At 45.3% G+C, this 19,446-nt stretch overlaps 1 pseudogene; it reads left to right on the forward strand.

The window, feature by feature from the left end:
* Window positions 1–15,433, forward strand: part of LOC141191606 (vacuolar protein sorting-associated protein 37A-like) — a 28,472-nt pseudogene extending 13,039 nt beyond the window's left edge.
* Window positions 15,434–19,446: the final 4,013 nt, after the last annotated feature.

Genomic DNA, 19,446 nt, shown 5'->3' on the forward strand with positions numbered 1-19,446 from the left:
GGACACTTTCAAAGTTTTCAAAATTTTTCGGACTGACTGACCTTCATTTCTTAAAGTAATGATGGCCACTCGTTTTTCTTTACTTAGCTGCTTTTTTCTTGCCATAATACAAATTCTAACAGTCTATTCAGTAGGACTATCAGCTGTGTATCCACCAGACTTCTGCACAACACAACTGATGGTCCCAACCCCATTTATAAGGCAAGAAATCCCACGTATTAAACCTGACTGGGCACACCTGTGAAGTGAAAACCATTTCCGGTGACTACCTCTTGAAGCTCATCAAGAGAATGCCAAGAGTGTGCAAAGCAGTCATCAAAGCAAAAGGTGGCTACTTTGAAGAACCTAGAATATAAGACATATTTTCAGTTGTTTCACACTTTTTTGTTAAGTATATAATTCCACATGTGTTAATTCATAGTTTTGATGCCTTCAGTGTGAATGTACAATTTTCTTAGTCATGAAAATACAGATAAATCTTTAAATGAGAAGGTGTGTCCACCTTTTGGTCTGTACTGTATATATACACTGCTCAAAAAAATAAAGGGAACACTTAAACAACAGAATATAACTCCAAGTGGGTCAAACTGTCCACTTAGGAAACGACACTGATTGACAATCAGTTTCACATGCTGTTGTGCAAATGGAATAGACAATAGATGGAAATTATTTGCAATTATCAAGACACCCTCAAAGGAGTGATTCTGCAGGTGGGGACCACAGACCACATCTCAGTACCAATGCTTTCTGGCAGATGTTTTGGTCACTTTTGAATGTTGGTTATGCTTTCACACTCGTGGTAGCATGAGACGGACTCTACAACCCACAGAAGTTGCTCAGGTAGTGCAGCTCATCCAGGATGGCACATCAGTGCGAGCAGTGGCAAGAAGGTTTGCTGTGTCTGTCAGCGTAGTGTCCAGAGGCTGGAGGTGCTACCAGGAGATAGGCCAGTACACCAGGAGACAAGGAGGGGGCCGTAGGAGGGCAACAACCCAGCAGCAGTACCGCTACCTCCGCCTTTGTGCAAGGAGGAACAGGAGGCGCACTGACAGAGCCCTGCAAAATGTCCTCCAGCAGGCCACAAATGTTCATGTGTCTGCACAAACGGTTAGAAACCGACTCCATGAGGGTGGTATAAAGGCCCGACGTCCACAGATGGGGGTTGTGATCACATCCCAACATTGTGCAGGACGCTTGGCATTTGCCACAGAACACCAGGATTGGCAAAGTCGCCACTGGCGCCCTGTGCTCTTCACAGATGACAGCAGGTTCACACTGAGCACATGTGACAGACATGACAGAGTCTGGAGACGCCGCGGAGAGCGATCTGCTGCCTGCAACATCCTTCAGCATGACCGGTTTGGCAATGGGTCAGTAATGGTGTGGAGTGGCATTTCTTTGGAGGGCTGCACAGCCCTCCATGTGCTCGCCAGAAGTAGCCTGACTGCCATTAGATACCGAGATGAGATCCTCAGACCCCTTGTGAGACCATATGCTGGTGCGGTTGGCCCTGGCTTCCTCCTAATGCAGGACAATGCCAGACCTCATGTGGCTGGAGTGTGTCAGCAGTTCCTGCAAGATGAAGGCATTGAAGCTATGGACTGTCCCGCCCGTTCCCCAGACCTGAATCCGATTGAGCACATCTGGGACATCATGTCTCGCTCCATCCACCAACGTCACGTTGCACCACAGACTGTCCAGAAGTTGGCGGATGCTTTAGTCCAGGTCTGGGAGGAGATCGCACAGGAGACCATCCGGAACCTCATCAGGAGCATGCCCAGGCGTTGTAGGGAGGTCATACAGGCACGTGGAGGCCACACACAATGCTGAGCCTCATTTTGACTTGTTTTAAGGACATTACATCAAAGTTGGATCAGCCTGTAGTGTGTTTTACCACTTTAATTTTGGGGGTGGCTCCAAATCCAGGCCTCCATTAGTTAATAAATTTGATTTCCATTGATGATTTTTATGTGATTTTGTTCTCAGCACATTCAGCTTTGTACAGAACAAAGTATTCAATGAGAATATTTCATTCATTCAGATCTAGGATGTGTTATTTGAGTGTTCCCTTTATTTTTTTGAGCAGTGTATGTATATGTGTGTGTATATATATTATTTTTTTAAATTTTTTTCAATACATATTTCATTTTGGAGCTGACATAAGTCATGGACATGGGCTCTGTATCATGATATGTCTCCAATTTAGCAAATCTAGATCATGAAAGTAACTCTGTGACCTGCCATGTTGTCACCCTGAGTAATATGCTATAGGTATCATTACTGAGTCATATAGTGATGAAGTGATTGACAGTTGCTCCAGCTTTCTATCGAGCGTCTCTCCTGCTCTCTCTCTCGAGCGTCTCTCCTGCTCTCTCTCTCGAGTATCTCTCCTGCTCTCTCTCTCGAGCGTCTCTCCTGCTCTCTCTCTCGAGCGTCTCTCCTGCTCTCTCTCTCTAGCTTCTCTCCTGCTCTTTCCCTCGAGCGTCTCTCCTGCTCTCTCTCTCGAGAGAGTCTCTCCTGCTCTCTCTCTCGAGCGTCTCTCCTGTTCTCTCTCTCTCGAGCGTCTCTCCTGCTCTCTCTCTCGAGCGTCTCTCCTGCTCTCTCTCTCGAGCGTCTCTCCTGCTCTCTCTCTCAAGCGTCTCTCCTGCTCTCTCTCGAGCGTCTCTCCTGCTCTCTCTCTCTAGCGTCTCTCCTGCTCTCTTTCGAGCATCTCTCCTGCTCTCTCTCTCGAGCGTCTCTCTCTCTCTAGCGTCTCTCTCTCTCGAGCGTCTCTCCTGCTCTCTCTCTCGAGCGTCTCTCCTGCTCTCTCTCTCGAGCGTCTCTCCTGCTCTCTCTCTCGAGCTTCTCTCCTGCTCTCTCTCTCGAGCTTCTCTCCTGCTCTCTATCTCGAGCTTCTCTCTCTCTCTAGTGTCTCTCCTGCTCTCTCTCTCGAGCGTCTCTCCTGCTCTCTCTCTCGAGTGTCTCTCCTGCTCTCTCTCTCGAGCGTCTCTCCTGCTCTCTCTCTCTCGAGCGTCTCTCCTGCTCTCTCTCGAGCGTCTCTCCTGCTCTCTCTCTCTCGAGCCTCTCTCCTGCTCTCTCTCTCTCGAGCGTCTCTCCTGCTCTCTCTCTCGAGCGTCTCTCCTGCTCTCTCTCTCTCGAGCATCTCTCCTGCTCTCTCTCTCTCTAGCGTCTCTCCTGCTCTCTCTCAATCGAGCGTCTCTCCCGCTGTCTCTCTCGAGCGTCTCACCTGCTCTCTCTCTCGAGCGTCTCTCCTGCTCTCTCTCTCTCGAGCGTCTCTCCTGCTCTCTCTCTCTCGAGCGTCTCTCCTGCTCTCTCTCTCGAGCGTCTCTCCTGCTCTCTCTCTCTCGAGCGTCTCTCCTGCTCTCTCTCTCTCGAGCATGTCTCCTGCTCTCTCTCTCGAGCGTCTCTCCTGCTCTCTCTCTCTCGAGCGTCTCTCCTGCTCTCTCTCTCGAGCGTCTCTCCTGCTCTCTCTCTCTCGAGCGTCTCTCCTGATCTTGAGCGTCTCTCCTGCTCTCTCTCTCTCTCGAGCGTCTCTCCTGCTCTCTCTCTCTCGAGCATGTCTCCTGCTCTCTCTCTCGAGCGTCTCTCCTGCTCTCTCTCTCTCAAGCATCTCTCCTGCTCTCTCTCTCTCGAGCGTCTCTCCTGCTCTCTCTCTCTCTCTCGAGCATCTCTCCTGCTCTCTCTCTCTCTAGCGTCTCTCCTGCTCTCTCTCGAGCGTCTCTCCCGCTCTCTCTCTCGAGCGTCTCTCCTGCTCTCTCTCTCGAGCGTCTCTCCTGCTCTCTCTCTCGAGCGTCTCTCTTGCTCTCTCTCTCTCGAGCGTCTCTCCTGCTCTCTCTCTCTCTCGAGCGTCTCTCCTGCTCTCTCTCGAGCCTCTCTCCTGCTCTCTCTCTCGAGCCTCTCTCCTGCTCTCTCTCTCTCGAGCGTCTCTCCTGCTCTCTCTCTCTCGAGCGTCTCTCCTGCTCTCTCTCTCGAGCGTCTCTCCTGCTCTCTCTCTCTCAAGAGTCTCTCCTGCTCTCTCTCTCTCGAGCGTCTCTACTGCTCTCTCTCTCGAGCGTCTCTCCTGCTCTCTCTCTCTCGAGCGTCTCTCCTGCTCTCTCTCTCGAGCGTCTCTCCTGCTCTCTCTCGAGCGTCTCTCCTGCTCTCTCTCTCTCGCGTCTCTCCTGCTCTCTCTCTCGCGTCTCTCTTGCTCTCTCTCTCTCTCGAGCGTCTCTCCTGCTCTCTCTCTCTCTCGAGCGTCTCTCCTGCTCTCTCTCTCGAGCGTCTCTCCTGCTCTCTCTCTCTCGAGCGTCTCTCCTGCTCTCTCTCTCTCTCTCGAGCGTCTTTCTAGCGTCTCTCCTGCTCTCTCCAGCCCTTGTCTGCTTGATCGCTGATACTGCCATACTTTGTGGTCTGTATACACTGTGTTCCAAATTATTATGCAAATAATATATTCTCAGATTTTCCCAAATTACCTATATGAATTGCAGTCATTGTAATTTTCCAGTCAAATAACTATTAGAGTACAATTGAAAGGTTTTTGTACAAACTGCCTATGATAACAGTATATTTAAAAAAAAATAAAAAACTCAAACTGCACTCAAATTGCATGTTCCAAATTATTATGCACAGCAGAGTTTTCAACCTTTTCGCTTTAATAAAGAACAAAAAAATGGTCATTTTTGAAATTATAAGCATTAGCAGGTTATTACACACTGAAATCAAACAGTTTTCAACTCAAAACTTTATTCTAGGTGATGTTACATTTGAACATAGGACCGCTTGTTCGAAAGGAGCTTCTGAACTCTCTCGTCCATTGAATTTGTCAGGTTTTGGATGGTTTCTGCTTCAATTGTTTTGCATGAGGACAGAATACCCTCCCAGAGCTGTTGCTTAGATGTGAGCTGCCTCCCGCCATCATAGACACTCCTTTTGATGAAGCTCCAGAGGTTCTCAATGGGGTTGAGGTCAGGGGAGCATGGGGGCCACACCATAAGTTTGTCCCCTTTTATGCCCATAGCAGCCAGAGATGCAGATGTGTTATGTGCAGCATGAGACGGGGCATTATCATGCATGAAAATGATCTTGCTGCGGAATGCACGGTTCTTCTTCTTGAACCATGGAAGGAAGTGCTGTTTGAGAAACTCAACATACATTATGGAGTTCATCTTTACCCCTTCAGGGATCCTAAAAGGGCCGACAATCCCTCTCCCCATGATTCCAGCCCAAAACATTACTCCACCTCCTCCTTGTTAGCGCCGTAGCCGTGTTTGCATGGGGTGTCCATCAACCAGCCATCCTCCACTCCATCCATCTGGACCATCGAGATCATTTCATGCATGATAATGCCCCGTCTCATGCTGCACATAACACATCTGCATCTCTTCACAAGTCTGCAGTCAGTGTCATGTCGGATCAGAAAACCCCTTTAAGAGCTTGTCTAATCTTGTTTCATCAGGAGCACACTGCTCCTCTGTCTTGCTGGCTACCTCCTTGCTGGGGGCAGTGCTCTCCTGAAGATGGACAGTTTCAACCAGCGGCATGGTCGCGCCGCTGGTCTGAACTATGCACTTTCCTCTGCTGTCGGCAGAGACCGCTTTGACTTTGCAGCGTCGGAGGAGCACAGAGGTACTGAATCCAGGGATCCGGCCAACTTCAGAGCTGCACTTGCAAGCTGTATAGCAAACTGCTTTCCTTGCCTAGGAGACTGGCCACCACTGATAGACAGCAGCAGTGGCCGGTAACCTAGGCACCGAACATTTCTGTTTCTGTAGTCTCTCACCAGTACCTGTATATATTTCTTAGGTGGGTGTGAACGGCTTTACATATAAGATGCCTGATCTCCCTGAAACGTTTCCTGAGCTGTCAGATTTGAGGTTTGTATTTTTACAACTAAAATAAAAAAAAAAAAAAGTTTAATTTTTATTTGTCAAAAAAAAATTTCTGAATTCTATATTAGTTCTAATGATAAAATGACATCCATCCTAGTATTCCCCAGGGCCACCCCTATAGATAAGTCTGTGCGTGCTTATTCTGCACACTAGCTTCTCTGTACCCTGTTGTAACATTTCCATGAAAGTCTTGGACGCACGTTTCTCTTTTTTTCTACTTCAGCGTGTCACAGCTCACCGATATGATGGAGCAAGAGGATGTTCTTCTGGAGCAGTTTGTAAATCTTCCACAACTAAAACAGATTATATCTGATAAAGAGGAGCTAGTGAAAAATATCGAGGAGCTGGTAAGTAAGATTTGGTGGATGGTAGTTGAATACGGTTTTCATAGTGTTAATTCATAGTTTTGATGCCTTCAGTGTGAATGTACAATTTTCAAAGTCATGAAAATACAGAAAAATCTTTAAATGAGAAGGTGTGTCCAAACTTTTGGTCTGTACTGTATATATATATATATATATATATATATATATATATATATATATATATATATATGTGCGTCTCATAAAATTAGAATATCATCCAAAAGTTAATTAATTTGAGTTCTTCAATACAAAAAGTGAAACTCATATATTATATAGAGTCATTACAAACAGAGTGATCTATTTCATGTGGTTGTTTCTGCTAATGTTGATGATTGTGACTTACAGCCAATGAAAACACAACAGTCATTGTCTCAGTAAATTAGAATAATTAAGAAAAAAACACCTGCAAAGGCTTCCTACGTGTTTAAAAAGGCCCCTTAATCTGTTTCAGTAGGCTCCACAGTCATGGGGAAGACTGCTGACTTGACAGATGTCCAGAAGGCAGTCATTGACACACTCCACAAGGTCCCAAAGTTCCAATTTTAATTTGGGAATCAAGGTCCCAGAGTCTGGAGGAAGAGTGCAGAGGCACATAATCCAAGCTGCTTGAGGTCTAGTGTGAAGTTTCCACAATCAGTGATGGTTTGGGGGGGCCTTGTCATCTGCTGGTGTAGGTCCACTGTGTTTTATCAAGGCCAAAGTCAGCGCAGCCGTCTACCAGGAAATTTTAGAGCACTTCATGCTTCCCTCTGCCCACAAGCTTTTTGGAGATGGAAATGTCATTCTCCAGCAGGACTTGGCACCTGTCCACACTGCCAAAAGTACCAATACCTGGTTTAAAAACAACAGTATCACTGTGCTTGATTGGTCAGCAAACTCGCCTGACCTTAACCTCATAGAGAATCTATGGGGTATTGTCAAGAGGAAGATGAGAGACACCAGACCTAACAATGCAGAGGAGCTGAAGGCTGCTATCAAAGCAACCTGGGCTTCCATAACACCTCAGCAGTGCCACAGTCTGATCGCCTCCATGCCACATTGCCGCATTGATGCAGTAATTGATGCAAAAGGAGCCCGAACAAGTATTGAGTGCATTTACTGAACATACATTTCAGTAGCCCAACATTTCAGATTTTAAAATCATTTTTTAAGCTGTTATAAAATATTCTAATTTACTGAGATAATGACTTTTGTGTTTTCATTGGCTGTAAGCCATAATCATCAACATTAACAGAAATAAACACTTGAAATAGATCACTGTGTTTGTAATGACTCTATATAATATATGTGTTTCACTTTTTGTATTGAAGAACTGAAAAAAATTAACTTTTTGATGATATTCTAATTTTGTGAGAAGCACCTGTATATCTACACTGACCACAAAAAGTTAGGGATATGTGGCTTTCTGGTGAAATGTATGGAAAATGTAAAAAGTTCCTTCTACAGTAATATATTATAATGCAAGTAGGGGGGCGTTTAAGTAGAAGCATGTAACGGTGATTTCCTCATCTCAAACCATTTATTGAAACAAATGCCAACAACAGTGGTGGGTATACCCCAACAAAAAATGTCAATGTCTCAATAACTTGTCATCTGGCCTTGAGCAGCATCAATTACAGCTCGACAATGAATTCTCCTGCTGTTCACAAGTGGCGTTATTGTCTGCTGAGGCATGGCATCCCACTCTTCTTGGAGGGTGCAGGGCTGTGGAGTCTGAGTCGGTGTCTATTTTGGTGGAGTCGGTATAAAATGGACCCACTCCGACTCCTAAAATACATAATAAATTGGGTACAGCAGTACAATACAGGATGTGCTGTAAATGTTTCCATAAGAATTTGTGAAAGTTCTGAAATGTCCTATAAATGTCTGTTCTGTTCCTGATCTAAGGATCTCGGCTTTTAGTTCAGATGAATCTGTGCTGCACTTTATGTACACGCTCAGTAGTGACCAGGGCTGTGGAGTCAGAGTCGGGAGTCGGAAGTTTGGCTTACTGACACCACAGCCCTGGAAAGGGCGGTTCTCAGGTCATTGAGGTTCTGGGGTACAGAGTTACGAGCCTCTACACAGCGACTCAGCTGATCCCATAGGTTTTCTATGGGATTCAGGTCTGGAGAAAATGCAGGCCACTCCATTTGAGGTTCCCCTGTCTCCAGCAGCCATTCCCTAATGATGCAACCTCAATGAGCTGGAGCCTTGTGATCCATGAAGATGAAATTAGGCCTGTGTTGTGAATGCACAGGGACAATGACAGGATTAATGTTGTTATTCAAGTAGTAGGGGCTGTTTAATACCAATTCTAATTGAACCCCAAATTTTATTGGGCGATACATGGATCAAACACCTGATGTGAATTTTGCCATTAAGCTCCTTGTTAGAGAACAGCAAGTTGTGCAAAAAGTACTGAAACATTGAACAGTTGGACATTTGCATTCAAAAGTTTAGAGAAGGTCACATTAAGTTCACCTGAAAAGGTTAGAGGGCATTTTAGGTTCATCCTGAAATTTCACCCAAAAGCCAAATATTCCTAACTTTTTGTGGGTAGTGTATATACACACACATACATATACATGGTGGTAAAAATAGTATTTGATACACTGACGATTTTGCAAGTTTTCCCACCTACATAGAATGGAGAGGTCTGTAATTTTTGTCGTATATCCACTTCAACTGTGAGATACAGAATCTAAAAATAAAAACCAGAAAACCACATTGTTTGATTTTCAAATCATTAAATTGCATTTTATTGCATGGAATTAGTATTTGATTTCCTACCAACCAGCAAGAATTCTGGCTCTTACAGACCTGTTAGTGTTTCTTTAAGAAGCCCTCCTACTCTGCACTCATTACCTTTTATTAATTGCACCATATAAACCTGTATAAAAGACACCTGTCCACATGCTCAATCAATCACACTCCAACCTCTCCACCATGGCCAAGATCAAAGAGCTGTCTAAGGACACCAGGGACAAAATTGTAGACCTGCACAAGGCTGGCATGGGCTACAAGGCAGTAGACAAGGAGCTTGGTGAGAAGTCAACAACTGTTGGCACAATTATTAGAAAATGGAAGAAACACAAGATGACTGTCAATTCTCCTCGGTGTAAGGCTCCATGCAAGATCTCGCCTTGTGGGGTAAGCATGATTCTGAGAAAGGTCAGGAATCAGCCCATCACTACACAGGAAGACCTGGTCAATAACCTGAAGAGAGCTGGGACCACAGTCTCAAACAACAGCACATGTCCAGCCCCATTTCAAGTTTGCCAATGATCATCTGGCATGGGAGAAGGTCTTGTGGTCAGATGAGACCAAAATAGAACTTTTTGGTATCAACTCCACTCGCCGTGAGAAAGAAGGAGGATGAGTACAACCCCAAGAACACTGTCCCAACCGTGAAGCATGGTGGGGAAAATGTCATACTTTGGGGGTGCTTTTCTGCAAAGGGGACAGGATGACTGCACCATATTGAAGGGAGGATGGATGGGGTCATGTATCGCGAGATTTTGTCCAACAACTTCTATCCCTCAGTAAGAGTATTGAAGATGGGACGTGCCTGGGTCTTCCACCATGACAATGACCTGAAACACATAGCCAAGGAAACTAAGGAGTGTCTCTATTAGAAGCATTTCAAGGTCCTGGAGTAGCCTAACCAGTCTCCAGACCTGAACCCAGTAGAAAATCTTTAGAGGGAGCTGAAACTCCAATGTTGCCCAGCGACAGCCCCGAAACCTGAAAGATCTGGAGAAGATCTGTATGGAGGAGTGGGCCAAAGTCCCTGCTGCGGTGTGTGCAAACTTGGTCAAGAACTACAGGAAACTTCTGACCTCTGTAATTGCACACAAAGGTTTCTGTACCAAATATTACGTTCTGTTTTTCTATTGTATCACATACTTATTTCAATCAATAAAATGCTAATTAATTATGTAAAAATCATACAATGTGATTTTCTGGATTCTTCTTCTGTCTCTCACAGTTGAAGTATACCTACGATAAAAAAAAAATACAGACCTCTCCATTCTTTGTAGGTGGGAAAACTTGCAAAATCGGCAGTGTATCAAATATTTATTTTCCCCACTGGATATACACAGCGGGTGAAATACTCACACTTCACCAATTTTCTAAGTAACTATGTTACTAAAGGTGCTATAGGCATGAAATTCTCCCCAGATATCAGTAACAGACCATCCAATCCACATAGGCAAAGAAATCAAACAATAGATGTCCATAAATTAAGTTATGTGTAATAATGAGAAATTACACGGGGAAAAAGTATTGACTATGCTTACTGAAATGTATTTAATACTTCGTACACAAGCCTTTGTTGGTGATGACAGCTTCAAGATTCATCCTGTATGGAGAAACTAGTCGCATGCATTGCTCAGGTGTGATTTTGTCCCATTCTTCCACACAAACACGCTACAAATCCTGAAGATCCCTTGGGCTCCTTCTATGAACTCTGAGCTTCAGTTCCTTCTATAAATATTCTGTTGGATTCAGGTCAGGTGATTGGGTGGGCCATTTTAGCAGCTTTAATTATCTCTCTCTGAAAACAATTGAGCGTTTCCTTGGCTGTGTGTTTGGGATCATTGTCTTGCTGAAATGTCCACCCTTGTTTCATCATCATCCTGGTAGATTGCAGCCGATTTTTAACAAGAATGTCTCGTACATTTATCCATTCCTCCTTCCTTCATTAATATGAAGATTGCCGTATGCTGAAAAACAGCCCAACACCATGATGTTCCCACCTCCAAACTTCACTGTTAGTATGGCGTTTTGGGGGTGATATGCAGTGTCTTTTGGCCTCCAAACATGGTGTGTATTATGACATCCAAAGAGTTCAATTTTGGTCTCATCTGACTAGACTATATTCTCCCAGTATTTCACAGGCTTGTCTAAATATTGTTGAGCAAACGTTAAACACGCGTCAACATGCTTTTTGTTCAGCAATGGAGTCTTGCGTGCTAAGCGTGCATACAGACCATGGAGGTTGAGTGCATCACTTATAGTTTTCTTTGAAACAATTGCTGATTCCTGGTCTTTCTGTAACTCTCCATAGGTGGTCCTTGGTCATGGACAACTCTTTTGATAATTAATTTCACTCCTCTGTTTGAAATCTTGCGGGGAGCACCTGGTCGTGGCCGGTTTATTATGAAATTATGTTCTTTACATTTCTGGATTATGGCCCCAGCAGTGCTCACTGGAGCCTTCAGTAATTTAGAAATTCTTCTGTAACCAATACCATCAGTATGTTTTGCAACAATTAGGTTGCGGAGGTCTTGAGACCGCTCACTGGTTTTACCCATCATGAGATGTTTCTTGTGTGGCATCTTGCTAACGAGACACCTTTTTATAGGCCATCAGTTGAACCACCTAATATTATTTTTCACTAAGTGGCAGGATGGGTTTCTAATTACTGATAGATTTCAGCTGGTGTCATGACTTTCCATGGCTTTTTGCCTCTCTCTCTCTTCATGTGTTCAGTACCTTTTTCCTGTGTCATTTCTCATTATTACACATAATTCATGGACATCTATGATTTGATTTCTTTGCCTGTGTGGACTGGATGGGTTGTTACCGACATCTGGTGAGAATTTCATGTCAATAGCACCTTTAGTAATATATTTACTTAGACAATTGGTGACATGTTCAATACTTATTTCATCCTCTGTATGTGTATATTAATATAGATTTTTTTTTTATTTTTTTTGATCCAGAAAAGAATCTTCAAATTGAGCCAATTCTGGAGTAAAAGCGACAAGCATTATTAGATAAGGTAAGCCACTGTGGATGGGGCTGACATGGCAGGCGCAGTCTTTACGGCAGGTTTGGTTCATTTGTGGATTGTGCTGAGGAATTCTGACGATCTCACCCTTGCTATATTGAAGTTGGTGAAATTCACATTGATAATCTGCTGTATTTTCACCCCACAATGACATGCCGGGATTTGGAACATCTTTGGCGTTCTCATTTTTCTATATGGGCAATCTTTACAGTTTGCGGATGAGATTTGTAAAGTCTCATCCACTTACCTTATAAACCTGCTCTGATCTTGCCGTAAAAGCTGCAGCAAATGCGGCAGGCGTGAATTCATCCTCATTTCCTTGTGTTTTTCTTCTCTTCCAGTATGAGCTTCTGACTCAAAGGAAAACCAGCAAAGACAGCATGAGCTGAGCGAGGTAATGTGGCGGATACGGGGCTGGAGAAGATGGCGCCTGCGGGACAGTGATATCACCTCTTGTGAATGGTGGATTCTATTCTATATTGATTGTTACCTTTCATTATTATCCTGTCTGTGATGATCATGAGACTGATGCAAAGCCTTGTGAACAGAATAAGAAGTTTGAGTCTAGTATTAGGATTAATGGCCAGTTTGCATTTTTTTTTTATCTAGATTGTGTTATGGAAAATCGAAAAAAAACTCCGTAGTTAAAAATAACATGTAAAGAGAAGCTGTCAGCTTTCTCATGCCTCCCGAAGCGCCACCATGTATTTATTCATCTTTTTGTACCCTGTGTAAAGAGCCCATTAATAGCGGCTTACTGATTTCTAACATTTTTATAACTGCGGCCGTGATAATAAGTAGGTGAATATTTGTGGGGGCATTGCAACGCGCCCCACCACTAGTCACCCTCTAATTAGCAAATTGCCACCACAATTATAAAATAGATTTTCGCCAAATGCAGAAATCAGAAAGCCACTAAAAGGGGTTTGTTAGGACGGGTATAAAGTGAGAAATAAATACATGGTGACGGTTTGTGATCTCGGGGGAGCTGACAGGTTACCTTTAACATAAAGTCCTGGTCATTTTCTGATGACACATTCCCTTTAATTGCAGAACTGTGCTGTCAGTAGATCTCTTTGATAAGTTACAGGGTAATAAAAGCCCTTTATGTGTCCTGTGGAAACTGGACTTCTAATCTGCAGAAAGCCGCTGAAGCCACAAATGACATTATTGTTCAGTAGAACAAAGGGAACGTTCTGAAAGGTTTACAGTGCGGGGGGATATGGACGGCGTGCACTGTAAGGGGGCCATGCAAGAATTGGCTGAATATTGAAATATTACTATATGTATGATGTCGCTACTAGTGATGAGCGAGCGTGCTCGTTTAACCCTTAAACGAGCACGCTCGGGTACTCGCCAAGTAGTTTCGGCGTGCTGTGCATATCGGTTGCAGCCGCAGCAGCTGCATGTATCGCGGCTGTTACACAGCTGTGACACATGCAGAGACTGGCTAACAAACAGGCAATCCCTGCATGTGTCACAGCTGTGTAACAGCCGCGATACATGCAGCCGCCCCAGCTGCAACGGAAATGCTGAACACGACGAAACTACTCAGCGAGTACCCGAGTGTGCTCGTTTAAAGGGTTAAACGAGCACGCTCGCTCATCACTAGTCGCTACATGTTCCCAGATTGCCACTATAGTCCTATACAATGTTTTCAGCATCATCTCGCCCAGTTTTCCATATAATACACATTTTTATATCAGCTGATCTTTTCTACTAGACAGACGATAGGTCCAATTGTCCAGACTTGTATTTAATCCTGATGATTAGTACTGTGAGGTTATAGCATGTGAATGGTACATGACCAGATGCTTTCACAGCAGCCAACCAGAGCTTGGCTTTCATTTTTTAGGAACAGTTTGAGGAATGAAAGCTGCATTATGATTGGCTGCAATGGACGATCTGTAAATGAGCCCCATTTGCTGGGGAAACCTACTGCCGCTAGTAAAATAGGTGAGTCCCTGTGCCATATGGGATGAGGTGTAACGTCCTGCTCCTTCCCCCCTCGCAGAGCTGCAGTCTCAGCGCACTACAGGCCAGGTTAAAGGTCGCTGCCCACCAAGCTGAAGAGGAGTCTGACAATTTTGCCAAAAATTTCCTTGAGGGAAAAACAGAAATAGATGATTTTTTAACTCTGTTCATGGAAAAGAGAAGAGTAAGTGCTGTGGTATTGGTTTAATAGTGGTGCACCTTATACTGGGGAATTGCATGAATAGCAGTTCCCTAAGATATGTCTGTATACAGGGAATTGCTGCCATTAATGCTTCAGTATCTGGGCTGGTCAGCCTTGGATCCATAGAGCGAATGTTATCTGCGGTCTGGATCTGGTGGAGCAGCGGACACGGCTTGTACCGATGAGCGGGAAGCCATGGACTCCACATTGTATGTCCTCCTAGAGAGGAAAGAAGAGGTTAATCCAGCTCCCCTGCTGATTGTGCATACTCCCTCCAGCAGGGCAAAATGGCTACAAGAGGGGTGCACCCAGCACCAGGTCCGAAGAAAATCATTGTAAAAACCATTTATTTAAAAAAATGTTACAAAGAATTCATCTAATAAAAAAAGCATTTCTCCGAGGCATGCACGACTGCCGCGCTTCACACCATGTGTTCTCCTAGTATGTTCTAGCTCTCCAGCGCTAGGTGGGGGGAAATAATGAAGGTATAGGGTATCCGGTGCCTCTCCACATCAGCACAATGGTGATGTCAGAAGCCTCGGGGTTAATGCGGCTGAGAAAGTTCCTCCACCCAAGAGAGGAGGCGAGGGATCACGTAGTAGAAAACATAGAGGCTTCATGGCTCCTCACATTAAAGATCAGAGAACCAGATGGCATGCATGCTGGAACTGATTTAATGGATATTAACTAAATAAATCATTGATTGGAGAAACAAATGTCTATATATTCAGTTCAGAGAACTAATGATCTGTCTACATCATATCCTATACCTCCATTATTTAACCACGACCTAGCGCTGGAGAACTGCGCCATACTAGGATTAAGAGCGCAGAGTCTGAAGTGCGGCAGTTTTAAAAACTTTTCAATAAATGGTTGTTTTTACAATGATTTTCTTCCGATCTGGTGCTGGATACAGCCCTCTTGTATTGTATGTCCTCCTGTGTTATCTCAGTATGACTGGCAGTCACTGATGCACCTATAGTGCACCTATACAACGACTGCACGAAGAAGCCTAGGAAAGACAAAGATAGTGACTGACACTGGCTACATGGCCCAAGGTGGCATTGTAATTGCTCTCTAGATCATATTGTGCATCTGTGCAGAGCCGAGTCCTGTCATGTTTCACTTATGTCTCTAGAAGCCATTCACATCACTGACGATTTGTCTCCTATCTCTCAGTGCTGCCACAGTAGAGAAGCTGCAACAGTCCATATCCCTGCACAGCCAGAACCATGCACCGCTATAGGTACGATAATATACCGCCATGTTGTCTGCATGTTCATATACACCATCCATACTGTGCACCGCTATAGGTACGATAATATACCGCCATGTTGTCTGCATGTTTATATACACCATCCATAGTATGCACCGCTATAGGTACGATAATATACCGCCATGTTGTCTGCATGTTCATATACACCATCCATACTATGCACCACTATAGGTACGATAATATACCGCCATGTTGTCTGCATGTTCATATACACCATCCATACTATGCACCACTATAGGTACGATAATATACCGCCATGTTGTCTGCATGTTCATATACACCATCCATACTATGCACCGCTATAGGTACAATAATATACCGCCATGTTGTCTGCATGTTCATATACACCATCCATACTATGCACCGCTATAGGTACGATAATATACCGCCATGTTGTCTGCATGTTCATATACACCAGGGGTCTCAAACACGCGGCCCGCGGGCCGCATGCGGCCCCTGAGGCTGCTTTATGCGGCCCGCAGGCACAGACCCCTTGATGATCCCGACCAGGTCCAGGAGGAGCCGCCGACAGCAGCGCTGCATTGCCGCACAGAGACTGTTTCCCAGCACTGCATTTCCAATGCCAGCCGCCGGCCAATCAGAGGCCAGCAGCTAATATCTGCGTGTCGGCGCAGCGACTATGACGTCATTGCCATATGCAGATGTCAGCTGCTGGCCTCTGATTGGCCGGCGGCTGACATTGAAAATGCTATGCTGGGAGACAGTCTCTGTGCGGCAATGCAGCGCTGCTGTCGGCGGCTCCTCCTGGACCAGGTCGGGATCGTCAAGGGGTCTGACTCTGTGGTGCCTGCGGGCCACATCTGCAGGAAGGACGCCGAGGGAACGGAGGACAGGTGAGAATCATCTTTTTTTTTTTATGTGTGTGAAGAACAGCACAGGGAAAACATAGCCACAGGATGGGGACCTGGATGGGGCACATAGCCACAAGAGGGGACCTGGATGGGGCACATAGCCACAAGAGGGGACCTGGATGGGGCACATAGCCACAAGAGGGGACCTGGATGGGGTACATAGCCACAAGAGGGGACCTGGATGGGGCACATAGCCACAAGATGGGACCTGGATGGAGCACATAGCCACAAGAGGGGACCTGGATGGAGCACATAGCCACAAGAGGGGACCTGGATGGGGTACATAGCCACAGGATGGGGACCTGGATGGAGCACATAGCCACAAGAGGGGACCTGGATGGAGCACATAGCCACAAGAGGGGACCTGGATGGGGCACATAGCCACAAGATGGGGACCTGGATGGGGCACATAGCCACAAGATGGGGACCTGGATGGGGTACATAGCCACAAGAGGGGACCTGGATGGGGTACATAGCCACAAGAGGGGACCTGGATGGGGTACATAGCCACAGGATGGGGACCTGGATGGGGCACATAGCCACAAGAGGGGACCTGGATGGGGCACAGAGCCACAAGAGGGGACCTGGATGGGGTACATAGCCACAAGAGGGGACCTGGATGGGGTACATAGCCACAAGAGGGGACCTGGATGGGGTACATAGCCACAAGAGGGGACCTGGATGGGGTACATAGCCACAGGATGGGGACCTGGATGGGGCACATAGCCACAAGAGGGGACCTGGATGGGGCACAGAGCCACAAGAGGGGACCTGGATGGGGTACATAGCCACAAGAGGGGACCTGGATGGGGTACATAGCCACAGGATGGGGACCTGGATGGGGCACATAGCCACAAGAGGGGACCTGGATGGAGCACATAGCCACAAGAGGGGACCTGGATGGGGTACATAGCCACAAGAGGGGACCTGGATGGGGTACATAGCCACAGGATGGGGACCTGGATAGGGCACATAGCCACAAGAGGGGACCTGGATGGGGCACATAGCCACAAGATGGGGACCTGGATGGGGCACATAGCCACAAGATGGGGACCTGGATGGGACACATAGCCACAGGATGGGGACCTGGATGGGGCACATAGCCACAAGATGGGGACCTGGATGGGGCACATAGCCACAAGATGGGGACCTGGATGGGACACATAGCCACAGGATGGGGACCTGGATGGGGCACATAGCCACAAGATGGGGACCTGGATGGGGCACATAGCCACAGGATGGGGACCTGGATGGGGCACATAGTCACAGGATGGGGACCTGGATGGGGCACATAGCCACAAGATGGGGACCTGGATGAGGCACATAGCCACAGGATGGGGACCTGGATGGGGCACATTAGTACAAGATGGGGACTTGGATGGGGAACATTACTACAAGATGTTTGCCATTATTACTATATGATGCTAATTGTAAGACAATATTACTGAATGTGGCCAATTGGGGGAAACAAAATTGTAAAAATCAAAAAAATAAAAATAAAGCATGAAAAAATATTGGGCGCTAAAAATGCTGTTTTATATGTAAACTAAAGTAAACACAAAAAAGTGCACGTTTATTATCGCCACATCCATAACGACCCAAGCCATAAAAAATAAACACGGAAAAAATGTTCAAAAGGTGTATACAAAAAAAATGGTATCACTAAAAATGTCACATTGAACAAAGAATGCGGCCCCCCAAATTCAAATTTTTTCCATGTGCGGCCCATATACCCAGCCGAGTTTGAGACCCCTGATATACACCATCCATACCATGCACCACTATAGGTATGATAATATACCGCCATGTTGTCTGCATGTTCATATACACCATCCATACTATGCACCGCTATAGGTACGATAATATACCGCCATGTTGTCTGCATGTTCATATACACCATCCATACTGTGCACCGCTATAGGTATAATAATATACCGTCATGTTGTATTCATGTTCATATACACCATCCATACTATGCACCGCTATAGGTACGATAATATACCGCCATGTTGTCTGCATGTTCATATACACCATCCAAACTATGCACTGCTATAGGTACGATAATATACCGCCATGTTGTCTGCATTTTCATATACACCATCCATACCATGCACCGCTATAGGTACGATAATATACCGCCATGTTGTCTGCATGTTCATATACACCATCCATACCATGCACCGCTATAGGTACGATAATATACCGCCATGTTGTCTGCATGTTCATATACACCATCCATACCATGCACCGCTATAGGTACGATAATATACCGCCATGTTGTCTGCATGTTCATATACACCATCCATACTATGCACCGCTATAGGTACGATAATATACCGCCATGTTGTCTGCATGTTCATATACACCATCCATACTGTGCACCGCTATAGGTACGATAATATACCGTCATGTTGTCTGCATGTTCATATACACCATCCATACTATGCACCGCTATAGGTACGATAATATACCGCCATGTTGTCTGCATGTTCATATACACCATCCATACTATGCACCGCTATAGGTACGATAATATACCGCCATGTTGTCTGCATGTTCATATACACCATCCATACTATGCACCGCTATAGGTAGGATAATATACCGCCATGTTGTCTGCATGTTCATATTCACCATCCATACTATGCACCGCTATAGGTACAATAATATACCGCCATGTTGTCTGCATGTTCATATACACCATCCATACTATGCACCGCTATAGGTACGATAATATACCGCCATGTTGTCTGCATGTTCATATACACCATCCATACCATGCACCACTATAGGTACGATAATATACCGCCATGTTGTCTGCATGTTCATATACACCATCCATACTATGCACCGCTATAGGTACGATAATATACCGCCATGTTGTCTGCATGTTCATATACACCATCCATACCATGCACCACTATAGGTACAATAATATACCGCCATGTTGTCTGCATGTTCATATACACCATCCATACTATGCACCGCTATAGGTACGATAATATACCGCCATGTTGTTTGCATGTTCATATACACCATCCATACTGTGCACCGCTATAGGTACGATAATATACCGCCATGTTGTCTGCATGTTCATATACACCATCCATA

The sequence above is a fragment of the Phyllobates terribilis genome, unplaced genomic scaffold, assembly GCF_046119375.1.
Source record: "Phyllobates terribilis strain yellow unplaced genomic scaffold, ASM4611937v1 Scaffold_47__1_contigs__length_9908305, whole genome shotgun sequence".
Classification (NCBI taxonomy): Eukaryota; Metazoa; Chordata; class Amphibia; order Anura; family Dendrobatidae; genus Phyllobates; species Phyllobates terribilis.